The 17498-nt window shown below is 44.6% G+C and overlaps 1 protein-coding gene across 3 annotated transcripts in view; it reads left to right on the forward strand.

The window, feature by feature from the left end:
- Positions 1–17498, forward strand: part of MYB (MYB proto-oncogene, transcription factor) — a 557504-nt gene that overhangs the window by 181073 nt on the left and 358933 nt on the right. The gene's annotated exons all lie outside the window — the stretch shown is intronic.

A 17498-nucleotide genomic window follows, 5' to 3' on the forward strand; every position in this document is an offset into this window, starting at 1 on the left:
TTTAGTAACCTTGCTGCGAAGTTCCATATGTAAGCAGGTGCAATAATGACAGACTTATAGCACAGTGACTCAGTCTGTTAACAGAGTCAAGATAGTTGTTCTCCTACTGACGTGGGTGGATCTTTGGAAATCCTATCCTTTCATATTCTATTTTTTTGTAAAAGACCAATTTTATTATTGCACAATTCGGTGCATTAAATGCAGTGCTCTTTGTTTGTTTTGTGATTAGGGACAGTGCAAGATAACTTTCATATAACATGACTCCAGGGACAGTTCTAGAATAAATAATACAGTATAAATGGTACAAGTAATATTTATGTTTTGTTAATATAAGCTCTAGATTGCTGCTTGTAGCCACTGAGTATTTTTAGGGTGGTAGTCTGAAATGTTAATACTAGAGTGCTTATCAGTAATGGTACATATGAAAATTATGCATAATGCTGTAGTATCTGCTGTTCAGTTATCTGCAGTCAAATTAGTCAAATTACATTAAGAAGCAGGAATTTTACTAAATGCATACAAATTGTTGCATGGGAGCTTGTCAGTCTGGAAGGCGATTTCAGTGAATGCAAAGAAACCTAAGCCAATTCGCCGGAACTGCCTTCAATGAAAGTGGAGATTGCCTTTTTATCCACTGTTGTCCAACCTCAGTGTTGGTATATATGATTCTAGGGTGTGTGTGGGGTGTCTCCCCAAATGGGGGGGGTGCAGGGGGCTTGCCCCCCAAAGTTATTTCAATGTTCGCTGCAGGCAGTTTTAGTGAACTAGTTCAGTTTATTTGCGTTCATTGAAACTGCCTTCAGTGGATGTACATGAATCCTAATTGCATAGACATAAAGAAGTCTGTATGGCTAACTACGTTTGCCATTTGTGGTTGTCCCTTTGAGTTTCCTCAGCTTTGATTTTTAAGTTTTATGCCAAAAAGATGTAACATTCAAGGGTAACTGTAAGGAGAATACACAGAGGTCAGCAGACTGTGGTGTAGAAAAAGTGCAGCAGAGGATCAAATCTGTTATTTCTGATGGCGTTTCACACCTTTGTGTGGTCTTTCTGTGTATGAACCCCCCCTTGTCGTGATTAATTTCATTATAGAAAGAGAGTTTTGATTACAGTGCTACAGTAAGATGGAACTGTAGCAGAAATTAGTGGAATATTGCTGGTCTTGTCAAACATACCTTTACCGGTGAAAGAATCCAGCCTTTTCAGTTTCTTACGTCATCTGTTCTGCTGCCACCACTCTTCTAAAGTCAGACTGTTGCGTCCCCTCATTTCATTTAAGAAAGGAACAAAAGATGGATCACAAAGTACCGATGCAACTGTCAGAGTCCGAAAAGTTTTACCAAGGTAATATACAGCTACAATATCTGGAACTGGTCTCAGATTTATTTTTCACTTTCATAGCACACTTGTATAACTTCTGGCTGTTTCTGTGACACTTCTGTGCTGAGACTGAAAAAAATCTTAGTTTTATTTTCTTTGGCCAGACTCCTTCAAAACATTATAGAGAATTCTAGAGAATTATAGAATTGAGATAAATGTAGAATGCTGTTGTAAAAGAAGAGGAACCTCCATAAACCTTTGGCTTCCAAATAAGACTGTATGTACACATGAGAGTTGTGGGTTTATTACATATATTATTTTTATTAACCTGATCAGCCAAGTCATACTGAAACTTCCAAGTCTTTCTTTACAGTTGAAGTGATTTTGTGTTATCTTTTTCCCTTGACCAGTGCAGAGTTGAATTCTCACCTGTCACTTGCATTGCTGAATGATGGGGAGAGGCCATTTAGGTGTAACCCCTGGTAGTGAAGCTTTAAGGGATTTCATCCTTGGTTGTGAGCATACCTCTCTGAGGGCAGGCTGCCTCAGATTGTATAGTACTTGTCAGAGTTCTTGACCAGTTGCCTTTGTTCTGCTTCGGTTACAGGTTACCTGTCAGCAATTGTGCGAATGCCTGTGTATCCACTGTCACTCCCACTTCTTGATCATGCAGTCCTTGAAGTTTTACTTTTGAGAACTCCCAGAAAACTGATGCCTCCCATGGGATCAGAAGCTGACAGTGGTTTATATTGAATTAAGATTCTCAGTGGCATTAAAATGTTTGTCCTGGAAAATGTATATATTTTTAGGATGGCTGTCACTTAACTATGTTTTATGTATGCAAGGGTGGACCATCTATTCCCAAGTAAACTCTTCCAGATAGTTTGATAAGCAGGTTGCATGCTCCTGCGACTATAAAGAGATGCCCCTGGGGTCTACAGTCAGAGTGCAGTGTACCAGAGTGATAGCCACCACAGCAGCCTTCTTCAAAAGGGGTTTTTGTGAGGCAGCTAGTTGGATGTTTGTCATTACTTTTTGCATACACTAGATGTCCACTATGAGACCAGTGCAAAGTTTATCTTTTCTGTTTTTTTGGTCATGATCTGAACTCCACCTCTCCATTACATGGATATTTTGAAAAAAAAACTTCCAAGGATAATGAATTGTACTGCAGCAGTGATCCCTAGGAGGAACAAAGTACAGTTGCATAAGTAGTTAACCGTAACAGTAGATGTTTGATTAAAGCAATTACTATTGCATTACATGTTTCCTCTCTCTAGCTTCCTCTAGCTATGACTGTTCCCCTTGCATAGGACCTAGAGACTGGAAACCTTAAGTCCCTCCTGTGAATCAAGTGCTTTAGTGTAACCCTCATCTTTTCCAGGCTCAGAACATGAATCTTATACCTACACCAGGGAGTAGTTGGCTAAAAGTATGGCCCAATATACCAATAGCTGTGAGTAGGAAGGGCTGTGGTGAGTTTACCTAGGCAAAGATCCTTTTTGATTTTACAGTCTGAGGACCATGGACAGGAGGTGACCCCAGCCAAAGAATACTGTCTAATTGCTTGGGGGGTGCTTAATAATTGTGCAAACAACTCCTCCTTTTAAGCCCCACATTAAACTGATTTCTAGGTCAGAAGACGAGCTGAGCTCAGTATGTAGGTCATTTAAAGCTTTGTCCTTAGGCCGGAATGGTGGATGTCCAGCTTTGGCTTTTCCCATGAGCAAGGAGTTATAAGTGCAGTCATAATCTCTCTACTACAACATCTGCTGTTATGGTTACTGACTAACAGAACTATACTTCTTAAAGGATGTCCCATGAAGTTTACTTGAAAATATATATGTTTAATTATTTTTGTCAGATATTTTGGTAGCGAGTTTTATAACCTATAAACATTTTCTTTTATGAAGCTTTCGTATATACAGCATGATTATGGTCATAGAAGATTATTTCATATGTTATTTCTTTGTCTGTTCATTCTTACAGTAATGTTGGAATGAAGTTATCTGTCAGTGTGTGTTTATTTTATCCAAGAGTTTCTACAAGAACATGCCTGTAATGAGGATACTTTTTATTTACTTTATACATTGAACTTTGAAGGTATATCAGTAGGTCTCGCATATGTACCTTAAAGTTATCATTTGTTGGTTGCATTAAAGCTATGTGTACAGCAGAGATACTGGATTTTGCTTGCAGTTAGTGCTTATTTTAACAGTCCCTGATTCACAGTGATAAAGGGAGTAGTTCCTGTATAAAGCAAGTTAAAATGTCTTGGCTTAGGAACATATGATCATCATCCAGCTCTATTATGCTTAGATGCTACATGGAAAAATTAAAGGACACTCACTAATGATCACAAGACCTTTTCTAAATGACACCTGGTCTTGGTGAACTGTTCTGGTTTAATTCTACCATCTCCCAGATGAAACATGACCTGTCCCCAAATAAAATAATGTAGTTGGGTGTGAGTACACATTAACAGTAGATCTTGGAGAGGTTGCAGTAACACCATAGCTGCATTTCTGGTATCCCACTTGATTTTGTGAGATGAAAACGTATAGCTTTCTACCAAGATTATATAGCAAAGGAGTCATTTTGGCACCGTTTTCAATGTTTGTGCATTAACAGTTTTTATTTTGGCATACTGCTGTTGTGTTAAGTCTGCAGTATTGCTCATACAGTGATGTTCTTCATTCCACATTGCTGCAGTCCTAACCATAGGGTAGTCCGCTGTCCCAGTCGGCCCGAATACCAAAGTATATGGCTGACGTCGGTCAGGGCGCATTAGTCTGACGTCAGGACGTCAGGGTACTAATGCGCATGACCGACGTCATATCCTCAGTCTTTTTTGCCGCATGGTCCGATGCAGAAGCAGTTTTGCGAGTGCAGGTTGGCGTTCTGAAATTTTCTGAAGTCGGAGTTTCAGACCGAATCAAAGTTGGCTAAGTACCCGTTGGGAATATTTTGGTTTTTCTTGCCTCAGTATTTAACCGGATGTCAGAAAAAGTGAATAACTGTATTTCTTGTGGGAAACAGATACCTCATAGGGATTACCATACCTTGTGTATACCTTGTTTAGGGCCTGAGCACGACGTTGTTGGATGCCGCTCTTGTGCTAGATTTAACAAACGCACTATTAAGAGAAGGTTAGACTGTGCCAGGTTAGTTTTTGGGAAGCGGTGTAATTATAAAATGCCGTCGGATGCTCCGACGCCGGTTCGGCCAAAAAGCGCAAGGACAAAGCAGCAAAGCCTAGAGTGGAAGAACCGACAGTCCCGGACGTCGGTTCTTTAGAGGGCTCAGTGGAGCCGGAAGTTCTGCCAGGAGTTTCTTTGGAGTCTCAGGGAGAGACTTTACTGTTTCAGGATGTGTCCTCTCAGGAGGTAGGCCAGGCTGAAGGGGCTTCTCAGGTGGCTGTTCTTCCCTCTCTTCCTAAGGTGGTTAGAGCCTCCCCTTCTGTTTCCAAGGCTTCTTTGAGAGGCAGGCCAGGTTTAGCTTCAGTGGGGGTTTCTCCTAGTGCTTCAGGGTCTTTGCCTAAGAAACATATGCTTAAAATGGCAGAGGATTTGATTACTATGATTAGAGGTTCTATGCCCCCTCCTGATAAGAGGCCTAGGGTGGAACCTGAGTTTGAGAGTTTTGAACAGTGTTCGAAGGCTTCTGAGTCTTCGGCTGAAGACTTGCAGGAGTACCCTCCTTATTCTGATTCTGATGTGGATGATTCTACTCCTTCAGCTTCTCCTCCTGAGGATTTTTCATTTTCAGAGACTCTGCATTGCATGAGGGAGCATTTTAAATGGGAAGGCCAAGATTTCTCTGATTCCAGGAAGAGGCTTAGGGAATTCTTGTTTGTACCCCAGCATAGGCCTTTAGCTATAGCTCCTGTTCTGAATGTGGTGGAAGATGTGTTTGCAGAGGGTTCCTAAACCCTGATTCTTTGCCTCCTGCCCCAGTTAAACCGGATAGGTACTATAGGGTGCCTGAAGCTCATAAGTATCTTTTAAGAGTCCTAGGGCAGACCCGAAACTGTCTCTCAGGGGCCTAAAGGTGTTAAGGCTTCTGTTGTTAAAAATCCTGTTCCTCCTGATAAAGAGGCAAGGGCTTTGGATAGATGGGGAAAGAAAGTGTATACTTCTTCCACTTTAGCCATGAGGGCGTTGAATTGTCAGTTTCACATGTTAAAATATCAAAATTATCTCCTTTCACAATTGAAGTCTAAGGTGGATGCTCTGGCGGAAGGTATTGAGTGTAAAGAGTTGCAGGATTTAGTTCATGTGTCTGAACAGGTGGGTAAGCATTCCTTGCAATGTGGTTTTGATGCTGTGCAGGCCTCCTCGAGGGTGGCTGCCACTGGTTCTGTTCTTCGTAGGCACGCCTGGTTGAGGGATCAGAATTTAGCTGAGCATGTTAAGACAAGGATTTTGGATGCTCCTTTACAGTCTGACGTGTTGTTTGGTTCGCCTGTGGAAGCAGTTTTAAAGAAAATGGAGGACAAGGCTAAGTCTATGCAAACTGTTAAAGATTTTTTGCAGGTGCAGCCTCCGAAATTTAGTAGAAATTGGCCTACTAAGGGATGGACATATCCTGCTTATGATTCCCAGTCTAGGGGTAGGTCTAGGCGTGGTAGGGGCAGAGCTCAAGGTTCTTTTAGGCCTAGAACAGGGAGTTCACCTGCTCAGACTTCTGGTGAGGGCAGGGGTCAGTCCTTTCGTAAACAGACCCAATGACCTGCCTTTTCAGCTGCCACTTCATTCTCGCCTGGCAGCACCTTTGGGAGGAAGGTTGGCTCTTTTCAAAGAAAATTGGGATTTAATTACCCAAGACAGATGGGTTTTGGATATCATTCACCACGGTTACAGGTTTTATTTCCATACCTTGCCTCCTTTCAAAGGCATGCCAGACATTCCTCCTCTACAAAGAAAAGAGGCTCACAAGCAAATTTCTCTGTTACTCCAAATAGGGGCCATTCAGCCAGTTCCTGTGCCAGAAAGGGGCCTAGGATTTTATTCTCGCCTGTTCCTAGTACCAAAGAAGGGGAACACATGGAGACCAATTTTGGATTTATCTATCCTCAACACTTATCTGGACATTCCCAAGTTCAAAATGTTGACGTTACAACAGCTTTTACCTCTGCTGGGCAAAGATCACTGGATGGTAACTTTAGATCTCAAGGAGGCTTACCTTCATGTGCCTATCAGACTAAGTTGCAGGAAGTATCTGCGTTTTCGTGCTGGAAATTCCCATTATCAGTTCTCTGCATTGCCCTTTGGCTTATCTACTGCCCAGAGTATTCACAAAGGTTCTGGCTCCAGTGATAGCTTACTTCAGGCTAAAAGGAATTCAAATATATCCTTACTTGGACGACTGCCTGATTCTGGCTCAAGAAAAGGAAGACCTTTTACAGCATTTGGAATATGTGATAGCAGTGCTAAGATGCCTAGGGTATTCTGTGAACGAAATAAAGTCCAGTCTAGTACCCTCTCAAGACATGTGCTTTCTGGGTGTGAGACTGAATACAGCAGCCCAGATGGCCTTTTTAACCCCGGACAAACAAAAGAATCTTTCCATTTACTTCCATCAACTATCTCTTCAGTCCGGGCTGACTGCAAGGACAGTCCTTCAAGCCTTAGGGTTCATGGCATCTTGTATTCTGGTGCTTCCCAATGCCAAACTGCATATGAGGAAGCTGCAATGGTATCTCAAAATGTATGGACACAGCACTGCCAGGATTTGGACACTGTCATTCAAATAATACCTTGCATTCAAAAGGAATTTTTGTGGTGGGCTCAGGAATGTCACCTAAACAAGGGACTCTCTGTGACCCGGCCAGAGGCGAGTCAGATTCTAACGACAGATGCCTCAGACATTGCTTGGGAGCTCATCTAAATGGAAAGTGGATACAAGACAAGTGGCCTGCCAGACTACAGCATCTACATATCAACATGAAGGAGATGTTAGCAGTCCAGTTTGCATTAATGGCTTTCAAGGAGTTACTTCTTCCAGGGCAGGTGTTGATTCTAACAGACAACACAACTGTCATGTGGTACATCAACAAACAAGGGGAACACATTCTTACCCGTTGTGCAGGCAAGCAATGATTTTATGGGAGACTGCGCTCAGCTTGCAACTAAATCTTCAGGCAAGGTTTCTGCCGAGCACAGAACTCCTTAGCAGATGTGTTAAGCAGACAAATCATGGATCCCCACGAGTGGAAACTGGATCTTCATGTATTTCAAAATTGACAGTGTCATGGGGAACTCCAGACATAGATCTGTTCGCTTCTCCACTAAACCACCAGCTGCCAAAGTTTTGCACAAAGAGGTTTCATCACACAGCTTGGAAAGTGGATGCTCTTTCTTTCAGTTGGAAAAATCTTCATGTGTATGCCTTTCCACCTCTGCCTCTTCTCCCAAAGGTGCTTCTAAAGGTCAGACAAGACAAGCCAAGGATGATTTTAATAGCTCCAGATTGGCCTCGGCAACACTGGTACCCATTACTGAGGAGTCTGGTAAGGAAGCCTCCATGGCCTTTACCTTTGATTCCACACCTGTTGTCTCAGAGGGACGGTCACCTGCTCAATGTCAAGCTTCACTCTCTTCATCTAACAGTATGGCATATTCTGTTTTGAACCACAGCAGGTCTCAACTTCCTCAACAAGTTTTAAATGTGATTATGGAAGCCAGAAGACCTAGTACAAGGAAAGTGTACGCAGAAAAATGGAAGAGATTTTTATTTTGGAGTGCAGCAAAGAATTTGGAGATTTCTGAGCCTAATTTGAGTGTGGCTCTTCAATATCTTACTGAGTTATTAGACAAAGGTTTGTCTTTCTCTTCCATTAAGATTCATGCTGCAGCAATTTCAGCTCACTATGATTGTGACCCACCATTGTTTTCGCATCCTTTGTTCAAGCAATTTCTTAGAGGGCAAAGAATATAAGACCCCCACGTAGAGCTCCTACTCCTGCTTGGGATCTCAATTTTGTGTTGGAGAAACTTACTCTACAACCTTTTGAGCCTCGGCTACTGCTGAATTGAAATACTTGTCATGGAAGACTGCTTTTTGTTGGCCATTACTTCTGCAAGAAGGGTTTCTGAATTGCAGGCCCTTATGGCGGTAGAGCCTTTTTTGATTTTCCATAAGGATAGGGTATCATTACGTACTAATCCTTCTTTTATGCCTAAGGTGGTTTCTAGTGTGGCTTTAAACCAAACTATTCATTTGCCTACTTTCTATGCAGATCCCCAAAATAAGGGGGAAAAGATTTTGCACACTTTAGATGTACACAGGCAGTTGCGTTATTATTTAAGCAGGACCAAGGATTTTAGGCAGTCTCAGCAGTTGTTTGTTTCTTTTGCTTTGAGTTCTCAGGGCAAGCCTGTGTCAAAACAAACTATTTCTAAGTGGATTGGGTTTTGCATTGCATTTTGTTATTCCCATCATGGCAAGGAGATTCCAGCTGGGATTAGGCCTCATTCCACTAGGGCTACTGCCACTTCAACAGCATTCCTAAGGGGGGTGGCAACTAAGGATATTTTGGAGGCAGCTACTTGGAGTTCAGTGCATACTTTCTCCAAGCATTACCACCTTCCTCTCTACTCTAAATCTAGGGCTGGTTTTGCCACAGCTATTTTGCAAGGCTTGTTGTCAGCTCCTGCTTCCTTATGATTTGCCAGCCTCCCTTACCTCTGCTTTGGGATTCTACCCAATGGTTAGGACTGCAGCAATGTGGAATGAAGAACATAGTACAGTTTTGTACCTACCATAAATGTAGATGTTCGAGGATCCACATTGCTGCAGTCCAATTTACCCTCCTTCCCTCTGTGTTTAGGGGTGGTTGTGTGGGTGAGGTTATACTCTTGTAATTTTGTATATATTGTACATATTTCTGGTGCAGGAGTGTTTGGTGTTTTTGGTTTTGGCCCTGTCTTTTTAGGGTCTTCTGACATCTGGGGCAAGAAAAGACTGAGGATATGACGTCGGTCATGCGCATTAGTACCCTGACGTCCTGACGTCAGACTAATGCGCCCTGACCGACGTCAGCCATATACTTTGGTATTCGGGCCGACTGGGACAGCGGACTACCCTATGGTTAGGACTGCAGCAATGTGGATCCTCGAACATCTACATTTATGGTAGGTACAAAACTGTACTTTTGTTTTTATCATACAGACATTACGGTATTAATCATATTGTTTTACATACAATGAATGAAGAATGGGAGTGTGGTGAAAATGTTTTACACATGCTACTGTGACCAGGCTGGTTCATGTAATTTCAGAATATTTCATTAGTTTTCATATTTGTAGTTTGCAGCTAATTTGTATACTTTTTTCTATGGTTCTGTTTGTATATGTTATATTTCTAGTCAGTAATGAAAATTTGTCTTGCGCAACTACTGCTAAGTGTGAAATTTTGCTAGCTAAAGAATATTCCTTATAATTCAAATTTTATATGTTCATCATATTGATCATTGCTGGAGTAGCCTTAACTATATGGATTATATCCTGCCAAGGATATAACAACTGGCCAACTTCCAAAGCTTCAGGGCACCTTCCATGCGCCCAAACTATCAGGCAGCTCGAACCTAGCTGAATAAAAGACACGTTTCTTAGCAAAACCCTTCACAGATTTACTGCTGCCAAAGAGTACACTCCTCTAAGGCTTTTGAGGATTGACTGTCAGCTCATGCTTTTCTTTGCTGGGCAGATAAAGTTCCCCTGGGGGATGACTTTCCATTTTTTTAATTCTGTTGATGTTTTATTACGTTCCTCCTGAGGAAAGTTATTTGAAAGCTACGAGTGATGTGTTTTAATGGATTGTCTCGAGAGAATATTGTACTTTTAAATGGAGTGCTCATTTTTTCTGTCAATTTAAAAGGGGTATAAAGTAACTGAAAGCATTCTTTCTGTGGAGAAGTTGTTTGTTCAACCTTTGTGGGGCTGACATAGTGTTTTAAAGTGCTTTTTACAGTGTTTTTCTGTCAAGCAAGTAACTTTTGTGAACTGGTAGTATTTACCGGCAATTTTTATTTTATTTATTTTATTTTACATATGTTGACTGGGATAGTCTGACTGGATGCATGTCCATTTTCAGCAGAGGCCTGGGGAGAAAATCTCCAAGGTAAACAGATACAACATAACATATTACAAATAAAATATTTACAGTGATAACATAAGCAAGCAAGATAAGGTCCACAGGTTAGAGTTAATCCCGAGTGAAAATCAGGATTAAATTAAATTACACAGTAAACTGATAAACAGATTTTGCACATTCTAGAGGAGAGTTAGCCAAGCTTGATTGCTGGCAAGCAATTGCTGCATGTCTTCCTTGGGAAAGAGGTACCATTTTCAACTTGACCATGGAGTAGTCATGGTTCCACTGTCAGTCCTTCGTCCACCCACAAAAAGAAAAAAAAAAAAATTAAGCAAACACCTTCTGTCACCAAAGCAGGCTAGCAATTTTCCTCCGCTGCAAGTGGGTGACGCTGCTGTTGCCATTTGTTGTACCTCAGACCACTCATCTTTTCTCTGGATCCCTCTGGTGTAGCACCTACAGCCAGTATGGACCAGGGGTTAGCCATGTCCTGTGTGGCTGTTGGGGTCCCCTCAGTTGGTAAGTGAGTGACTCTCTTTTTGGTCGTGGGAGAGAAAGAAGGGAAGATTTCTTCTGTTGTCAGAGTGCTGCGCCCATCCTTGGAGAAGTTATTGTTGTCATTAGTAACATGGTAGGCCTCATTTTTCCTGTCAAAAAGAAATGTAAAACCAAGCATGTATTTTCTCCTCCTCAGTTTTCATTGAATAGGAGTAGTTTACTAGCTCAGGGTTTAATTCAGGCTATTGATTCTTCTTGCAAAGTAGTTTATGTTAAAATAAGGGATTCCTTTTTTCCTAAAGAGATTCAAGATTCTGAATCTGAGTAGAAAGATGCAGGAATTGGTAAATTTTTTACCTCAGATTTCTGAGTCAGATGAGAACTCTGCTTCTGATTCTCCCTGTGGGAGTTTCATTTTCTGTGAGACTATTGCTAGAATGCGCCAGTGTTTTCAGGAATTTCTGGCTTGGGCAAGAGATCTCTTACACATGCTTTGCTAGAACCTTTCTCCAGGGTCTCCTGGATCCTCCTCATCCTCCTTCTATTTCCCAAATGTAGTTAGCTGTGATAATCTACCTATATAGCTAAGGCTACTGCAGTAATGATCAGTGTGATGAACCTAGTACAGTTGTGTAAGTTGAACTTACTGTAACAGTGGATGTTTGAGTGGTCACTGTTGTAGAAGACTTTGCCACCCTCCATACTCCTTGTTTTTTTTGGTGTGTTTATGCCAGGGTGTGGACTTTTTGTTTGTTGTTCTAGCATTGTTCTTTCAAGATGCTGCTTCCCTCTCTCTGCTGTCATGAAATGTCTGAAGGGCTGCATGTCCAAATCTTTCTTTTATTCAGCTCGACAGTTTGGGCTTGTGGAAGGTGTCCTGAAGGGTTGAAAGCAGGCCAGCCATGTAGCTAAGGCTACTCCAACAATAATCATTTGAACATCTATTGTTATAGTATGTTTACTTGCACAACTGTACTTTCTTGAGGAATGCTTGCGAGCAGCACTGTCGATAACTTGAGTATACCGTTTGTGTCCTGCCTTGTGTGAGACAGGAACTAAAATGCTGGCCCATTAAAGTTCAGATGACTAGTATCTCAGTCAGCCTAGTGGATGTATACTTTGGACCTCAATGTTCAGGTCTGCTGGAGTCCCAGAGAGGAAAAGAGGCACATAAACATAAAGGAAATGATGGCAGTCTTCCTGTCCCTGAGGTCATTCAGACCTTTGTGAAAGACCAGAATCCCGAATGTAGTTACAGACAGTGCTACAGGGATGTGGTGCCCACTGTATTCACTTTTCAGGCTAGCCGTACAACCCTAAGAGGATTCCCTAGTGTCTGAGGGCTATATACATTCTAGCACAGGAGAATTCATTGGCAGGCTAATAAAGGGAGACTTCAGTGGATCCCCATAAATGAATACTTGACAGAGACAATTTTTTAGACCTAACCAGCTGGTGGGATATGCCCTTCCATACCATGCTGTCTAGAATAGTCCAAAAGCAAAAAAATAAGAGGCCAGAAATCAATGATAGTGCCTTTCTGTCCATGACAGCACAGGTTCGCCCTCTTTCTGGAGATAGGAAGGGAGAAGCACTTAGTGCTACCTCTGTAGTTGAACTTTTTGAAGCCTCTCAGGGTCCTTGGTATAACCCTGTCTTTTCATGTTCAGACTCACTGCATGGAAGATATGAGTTTATTACCTTTTGGGCACATTTATTCAGAGGATATTCTTGAGACTGTGAAACAAGGTAGGGGTCCAGGCCCTAGAAAATTCTACCTGATTCCAGAGGAGGAACCAGCAGCCAAGACGGTATCTGTCTGTCTTGGCTCTACAGTGTTTGTGAGTTTTTCTTCAGATCTGAAGTAGTTTACCTCATTTGATCTTCGACCTGTGGTCTTCGGATCCATATGTGATCCGACACAGCCACTTTTTCCAGCTACGGCTCTGAGCTCCATGCTCCTCTCCTTACGCATAATGCCCTGTCTCCCTTCAGATCTCATTTGCTGCCTGAGAAGAAGCAGCGTGGTCCAAGCTCCATAGTATTTTACAGCGTAAAAACTCTTTTTTTAAACCTTTCTAGCTATCCTTGTCCCTAACCTTTTCTGTACCTTCATGGGTTTATCACAGTTGTTTTCTGGTAGGCTTTTCTATCTTCCTCCCCTTCTTTCTTTCTCGTGATTGTGTGTGTCTGTGGCTTGAACGAGCTAAGAAATGGCGGACGCCTCAAAACCTGGGTTCAAGAGATGCACAAAGTGTGGCCATAAGCTTTCCCTGGTGGATGGCCACACACTGTGTGGTTTGTTTGGGGGTGGCTCACCTCCAGTCCCCCTGTCCTATTTGTGCTGGGTTTAACCCCAGAGCTCTTAAGGACAGGTGGGACAAACATATGGTTATGGGCCTGTTGCACTCCACTGCTGGGATGGACGTCCCACCTTCTCCTGCCAAGAAAGCAGCAGCTGCTGCTTTGTCTTCCCCTTTCTCGGCCTCTGGGACTCACCCTCTCACCAAAAGGCCCGGGGAAGGGGATAAGGTCAAGCAGGGCTAGCCTCGCAAGTGCTCCCCTGACCACTCGATGGAGGCCACCCCCCCCCGCTGAAGACCAAGCCTGTTTCCAGGCCTGTTTCACCTCTGCTCAGGTCCCCAATGTTCTCCACTGAGCCCGAGGTTATCGTTAGCCGGTCTCCCCCTAGGCCCTCTCCCCACTGGCTCTCCCAGCCCACTTTGGCGGCATCCTCCCGCTCCACCTGGAGCCTTTAGGAAGCAGAGATGGACAAGATGATGCAGAGATTTATCCACACTCAAATCCAGATGCTGGCCTTGCCAGGGCCTTCTCCCACCGGAGCGGGCACCTTCCAACCAGTTTTCAGACGTATTACTCCTCCTCTGATTCGACCCATGGTATAGGCGCCATTGGATCCGAGGACGATCGAGGTTGAGGGGTTGGTGCCGATTCTACCCTGTACCTCGACTGCCGGCCGGTGCCCTGAGTGTGTCTGATCCGACAAGATTGGATCCAAGCTCTCGGAGCTGTAGCCTCGGGGTCAGATCTGAGGTGGTATTCTCTGCTCTGAGCTTGTCAGAGGGAAGCATCCCTCTTTGCGTCTCGGCTCCTAGAGGCTTGGCTCCGACTCCCTGGTCAGTCAGGGGGTACTGACTTCCATCATTTCAGCCCAGGAGGTCCATTCCCCCTCTGCATTTGATGTGATGGAGAGGGTTCTTGCAGGGTCAGGGCTTCTGACTATTTGGTCTTTGGAGTCCATCCAGTCCCCCCTGGTCTTGAATGCAGGTCTGATCATATTGCCCTCTCAGGGACAGCCCATAGCCATAATGCTCCAGGACATTCCTACCTTGGAACAACCCACTTGCGAGACCTCCCCAGAGAGCCCCCCCCCCCACAAGCATATGTGTAAAAGGAGGCACTTGGACTCTCCTCCAGAGTTCCTCACAGAAGACACAGACCTAGATGAAGGGGAAGATTCCCCAAGATCACCCCCCCCCGACATCATGGAAATCCTATGCCAAAGAGAGGGGTGGTCTGCCCCAAAACCGACCTCCTACAAGTCCGTGTTTCTAGAGGCCAGTCTACCTCTTGAGTGTCCCCTCCTGCCAATCCACTCGTGGGTTTGATTATATCTAGGGCATGGAAGGAGAGCCAATACCCAAGCACCTGAACAAGGTCCTGAGTCCCCCCGCTGACAGACTACACTGGTATAAGGGGTCCCCTGTAAATGCTATGCTGGTGGCGATGGCCACCAAGAAGGAACTCCCCCAGGTGAGTTCCACGGTCCATCCGCCTGACCAAGAGTCGAGGATGTTGGATCGCTTTGCGGAGTGAGTCTATGCTTCCGTGACCTGTGTGAGGGCGCTGAACTACATGGCGCATGTTATTCGACTCCAGAGAGATCTGGTCAAGGAAGTCACGGAGTCGACCCCAGGGTCTATGTTGGCAGAGGACAAGTTAACGTTCAGTGCACGAATGGCCACCCTAAAGTCTGTAGCCAACACGTCCATGTGTTTGCTGTCCCATGCCACAGAGGGAGCCGCACGAGCGGCGGGGTCAGGCATTGCTATCCGGCGTCACGCCTGGCTCCATGTGTGTCAGTTCTCTGAGGCCTTCAAAGCATCTTTCACCAATGCCCTTTTTGTTGGTTCCTCCATCTTTGGGAAAACATTCAGAGAAACTTTAGTCCAGAGGGAGAAGGACAGGAAGACACTGTTTGCCATCGGAGTCCACTTCTCCCCACCTCAAAGGTCCTTTTCCAGGAGCTAGCGAGGCCAGAAGAAGATGCGGTTCCGAAAGTCTCAAGCGTTTTCCTGGGATGCTCAGGACTCACCGTCCCGCAGAGGCAAAGGGGGATATGACAGACACCGCCCTAGAGGCAGCGGGGGTCCTAGGAATTTTGAGTCCCGAGAACCTTTGTCGGATAAATCCAGGCAGCAAACCTAAAGGGTTGCCCAGCTGTCCATCTCTGGAGGCAGTCGGGGGGGGGGTCATTTGTTGCTTCACCCACTAGCATGGAAGTCCATCACTACAGATCAGTGGGTGTTACGAATCATATCCAGAAGATATTTCATTCCCTTCAAAGATACAGCCCCTTCCACCAAAACCCTCCCGGACGTACACCCCCTTCCACCAAAACCCTCCCGGACGTTCCACCCCATGCAGCAGGAGGAAGCAGTAGTACAGGTAGAATCACTACTGAGAAAACGAGTTATTCAACCAGTCCCCCAAGACCAGCTGGATCTGTGGTTTATTCCAGGTTCTTTTTAGTGCCAAAAAAGATGGAGGACCTCAGACCAATATTGGATCTGTCACAGCTGAACCTGTCATTAACCAAGGCAAAATTCCAGATGGTCATGATTCAGTCTATTCTACCTTATCTACAGGACAGAGACTAGATGTGCTCAATCGACCTCCAGGATGTGTACTATCACATCAACATGCACAGGTGCTCTCGGAGGTTCATTCGCTTCCTGCTGGGAGCCAATCATTACCAATTTCGAGCCCTCCCCTTCGGTCTCACCACAGTGTTTACCAAAGTAATGGCAGTGGTAGCGGCTCACCTGAGACTTCAGGGCATCCATACCTAGATGACTGGCTCCTTACCGTCCCATCAAAACATCTACTATATTGGGCCAGGGACTCCTTTCTTCAGCTAGCCAACAAGTTGGGCATCACGATCAACATGAACACGTCTGCTCTCCAACCAGTCTAAGTTCTAGATTTCATTGGGGCACGGCTGGACACAATACAATCACAGGTGTTTCTCACCTCAGACAGGTTATGCAGCTTGAAGCTACATGTCCTACACATCCTTCAGAATCAGTTACCAACAGCTGAAGCTGTGTTAAGAGCTTTAGGTTCTATGGCGGCGACGATAAATCTTCTCCCCATGGCACGCCTTCATATTAGAGTACTGAAGTGGACTCTAGCAGTACAGTTTTCGCTTTTAGACCTCCCCTTACCCTTCTCGGTGAGAATTTCAAAAGTCTGCTAGGATTCCCTTAGGTAGTGGATTCAGTCCCCAGATCTACTCAAGGGCTATCCCTTTTAACCTCCTTTACCCCAAACCACGGTGACCATGGACGCTTCCCTACGTGGGTGGGGGGGGCATTGCTCAGGAGGGACAGTCCAAGGCACGTGGTCCCCTTCCGAGACCTATCTGCATATCAATGTTCTAGAGATGAGAGCGGTTCTTCTTGCATTGCAGGCCCTCCATGCTCATCTTCCTCTGGGAACGATTGCAATTCAGATGGACAAGATGTCAGTGGTGTGGTATATCAACAAACAGGGGGTAACCAGATCTTATCCCTTATGTTGAGAGGCCATGAGAGTGTGGGAATGGGCGATCTCCACCGGACGTTTTCTGGTGGCAGTGCACATCCTGGGATGGCCCAACATTTTAGCAGACAGGCTCAGCAGATCTATCTTGATGCCTTATGAGTGGTCTCTGAAGTCTTCAGTAGCGGAGTAGATCTTCCTAGAGTGGGGTCGTCCTTGCTGCGATCTCTTTGCGTCTCCTTCCAACGCGAAATGCAGCAAGTATTTTTGCTCTGAACCCCCCTCTGTGGGAAGTCCCCAGAGACTCCCTGATTCATGCTTGGCCTCCCAGGCTTCTTTATGCTTATCCCCCTCTTACCCTCATGTCGAAGTTTCTGCAGAAAGCCCGAAGGCTGGGGAGCACTGTGATCCTCGTAGCCCCATTCTGACCTCGTCAGCTTTGGTTTCCCTTACTTAGGTCTCACCTAGTTGTTCCACCATGGATCTTGGATGCGGTCCCGGATCTGCTTTCACATCCCTCGGGAATTCGTCACCCAGATCTGGACATTCTGAAGCTCACTGCTTGGCTGCTCTGGTTCCTTTGATTCTTAGGACTCCCAGTCTGTCTTCTCCCGTTAAATCCATTCTGGTGGCGGCTCATAAATCGTCCACAAGGAAAGTTTATCATAGTAAATGGAAATGTTTTTCTATTTGGGCCATGGAGAGGTCTTTGGACCCTTTCTCTGCACCACATTTAGCGGTCTTAGATTTCCTAGCTGGCATTTTTCATTAGGGTGCTAGTTCCTCTACAGTGAAAGTTC

This window comes from Protopterus annectens, chromosome 1.part1 (genome assembly GCF_019279795.1).
Source record: "Protopterus annectens isolate FY-2018-M chromosome 1.part1, PAN1.0, whole genome shotgun sequence".
Taxonomy (NCBI): domain Eukaryota; kingdom Metazoa; phylum Chordata; order Ceratodontiformes; family Protopteridae; genus Protopterus; species Protopterus annectens.